The 3446-nt window shown below is 34.0% G+C and overlaps 1 non-coding gene across 1 annotated transcript; it reads right to left on the reverse strand.

Moving 5' to 3' along the window:
- Nucleotides 1-1549: 1549 nt before the first annotated feature.
- On the reverse strand, nucleotides 1550-1656 carry LOC123456814. The gene has a single exon (XR_006634692.1). It is a non-coding gene; the product is annotated as a U6 spliceosomal RNA (small nuclear RNA).
- Nucleotides 1657-3446: the final 1790 nt, after the last annotated feature.

Below are 3446 nucleotides of genomic sequence, written 5' to 3' on the forward strand. Positions count from 1 at the left end.
TGGTTATAATATTAGAGAAATTATGATCAAATTCAATATAATAAAATTTCCATTTTCTTCTAACAACTTATAATTCTTTCATTGTAACACTTATGTCTATGACCAATTCTACAATTTTTCTCCCTTTTCATTGTTAAAATTTTTATTTTTATTTTAGAGAAAGCAAAAGAGAAAAAGATAGAGAGACTTGGCATGCCCAGGGGCGTAGCCACTGCAGTCAAACTCCAGAAGCTTCTGCCACCTATTGGGCATGTGCAACTTTGCACTTGCATCACCTTTGTGCAGCTGGCTTAGGTGGGATCTGGAGAGTCCAACATGAGTCCTTAGGCTTCGTACTTAGGCACCTCAACCACTATGAAATCTCTCCAGCCCACTATTTTATAACTTTTATTCTTGCACATTGTAAGGGAAGACTCCAACTTTATTATCTGCATAATGATACTGAATCTTGCCCAGCTTTTCTGCAAACCTGGAAGCATTATTGTTTCCCCACTGACTGTTCCTAGAACCATTGTAAAAACCATTTAACCATGCAGGTAAGGTTTTATTATTGAACTCTCCCGTATAGTTTTGCCTATTTCTGGTTATACCAGTATCATGTCAATTTGATTACTGCGGTTTTTGTGTAATATAGCATTGTGACATAACAAAAGTTCAAAGAAAATATATTTGAGATTTTTTAAAAAAAGAAAAAAAAATCAAATCTTCCCTTATCTGACTAGAGACAGAAATTTGTGAGTGTGTAGTATTTCAAAAATCTCTTCCTGAGAGAATTTTACTGACAGGAGATAGAGAAGGATACTAATGTCTTCAAAACAACAAATTGTCCCAAGTTTTTGCTCCTTCTGCTTTTACTTAATAAATCCAATATTCTTTTCAAAAGAAACCATTTTAATCCTCTTGTAGAAGTCTTTCCTCCCCTTTCTTTCCCTACTCAGTTATGTAATAAATAAATATCCTCATTATTAATTATTGAGAAAGCTGACTGCATATCATGAGTCATCTCTATCACATCTGCCAGGGTGCAGAAACCATTACAGAGGAAGTGGTGTACAAATGCTGCTCTCACTTCTAGCCTGACAACCACCTCCAGGGATACAGCTGTGGTATGCACTGAGTATACTTCCAACTCATCAAAGCCAAAAATCCTTGATCTGCTGAGAGTTTAAGTCTAAAAGAGACCTATAACACAGTCTAAAGCTCAGGCAACACTGAGGAAGAGGAGTCAGAAAGAATGTAAGAGACACAAGATGGGAATGTACCTTCTGAGGTGTGCCCCACCCACAGACTGGTACACTCATAACCCTACAGTAAGTACCAAAGACCCCACAGTAAATACTGATAATTCCACTGAGTAGGGTCCTCAGTGGAATACGGGAAGGTGAGGGGAACATAAGTGTATAACCAGATGGGAATATGACAATTTTGCAAAATGTTTATCTATTAAAGTTATCTATAAAACATGAAAAGGTACACATTTTATTATAAAATTTTAAGTACAGGATTTTAAATTGTTTATATCCATGGGAACACATTGTGTCTTTTTTTTTTAAATATGGAACACTTCACTAATTTGCGTGTCATCCTTGCACAGGGGCCATGCTAATCTTCTCTGTATCGTTCCAATTTTAGTACATGTGCTGCCAAAGCGAGCAAAACATTGTGTCTTAATGTATGACCCACTCTTCATTTTTTTTTGAATTTTACTATCTGTCTACAAGCAAAATAAAGTTTAAAGTTCATTGCTCTTAGCTGCTTCATCTAAATGGACTTGTCATGTGTAATATTGTCTAATGGCTTGTTTTGAAAGCTTCATCTATTTATTACTAATGTACTTGTTTTGTACTTTTCTATATTGAAGGCCATACTATACATTGAAAAGGAAAATAAAAAGTGGAACATAATCATGAATTTCTATCCATATGGCTCTCTTTTTGATGCATCTCTTTAAAAAGAGGAACTTTGAATATGTCATTTTGTGGGCTGTCATGGTAACTGATGGACGTTGCCAGTGTGTACAATTTAATTTGTAAAAGTAACTAGCCTTTTACTTTTCTACTAGAAAATAGGAGCATGGACAGAATTATTTCTTTTCATAGTTGGCCACTCAGCACAAAATTTAGCAGCTGCATGACCTTAAACAAAATGCATTAAAAAGAAGAGCCACATCGAATATAGCATGAGTAATATTGAGTAAAAGGCACCGTGTTTGTTGTTCACCAACCTTACCAAACATGTTTGTTGCTGTGGTTTCTGTTTGATGCTATTTTGTATATAACTTTCAGAACTGGTAATTTGTTTCTCAAAGTATGTTCTCATCAGTAAAATGAAAGGATCAATATGATATAGCTATTAATATTAAAATAATTATTTTTATGCCATGTTAAAAAACAAAAAAATCAATTCTCATTACTTCTAACACATGCCAATGACAATTAATTAGCCAACAGGAACATGATTATATACAGAGACTTGCTGGATGGGCATTTTATGTTAAGCTGATAATACCTGAAAAATGATTCCTATTATAGCATCAGTTAAGAAGAGATACAGATTGAAATTATTGTTTTCTGGATTTAGGTATACTTTTTCTTTGGGTAATGCCCAATGATACTATATTATTATTGTACTAAATAAAATAATGAGATATTATCTACTATTTGCTTAGTATAAATCCTAATGGAGTTATGGACTAGTCAGTCAACATAACTACATTAGGAAAGACTACATCGATGTACACAAAACGTATTATCTATCACTTGTAGCCTACAGAGGTGTCTCAAAGCAAAATTAAGCAATAAAATTTGCCTAGAGTCTTTGCCAGGCAAAGACAATAAATATTTTGGGAATTTTTTGCAAAGTTATCCTAGAAAATGAAAAAAATGTATTGTGGGTCAATTGTAGAGTATCAAGCAAGACCTGTAACTGTGAATAAAGTTAGGCAATATTCCTTAGGGAACAGAAAAATACCATGAATGTGTAATTGTATATTTACCTTTAAAAGTCTCTAAAATATGCACCTAAAGAATCTTATAATACAATTCCAAACTTTGGCCTTTAAATTTCCACTACCAAGCCAAGAGTAATGGAATACACATATGATCACCTAACCAGTCAGTCTAAGATTGTAACAATTTCAGTAGGAAAAAATAGATGGAAATATTAAGGGAAGTTTACATTATTATACATTAAAGTTGTTTTTATATACAGTGATAATGGTATATAGTTAAATCCTAAATTCAAACAGGGTTTCAAAATTTTGTGCACGTGACTTCAATAGATGAATGATACTGTTAAGATTTATTTTTTTCTGGCTTTCCAAGGTAGGGTCTCACTCTAGCTCAGGCTCACCTGGAATTCACTATGTAGTGTCGGTTGCCTCAAACTCACTACAATGCTCCTATCTCTGCCTCCCAAGTACTAGGATTAAAGGCATGTGGCACCAG

Source organism: Jaculus jaculus, chromosome X (genome assembly GCF_020740685.1).
Source record: "Jaculus jaculus isolate mJacJac1 chromosome X, mJacJac1.mat.Y.cur, whole genome shotgun sequence".
In the NCBI taxonomy this organism is placed as follows: Eukaryota; Metazoa; Chordata; class Mammalia; order Rodentia; family Dipodidae; genus Jaculus; species Jaculus jaculus.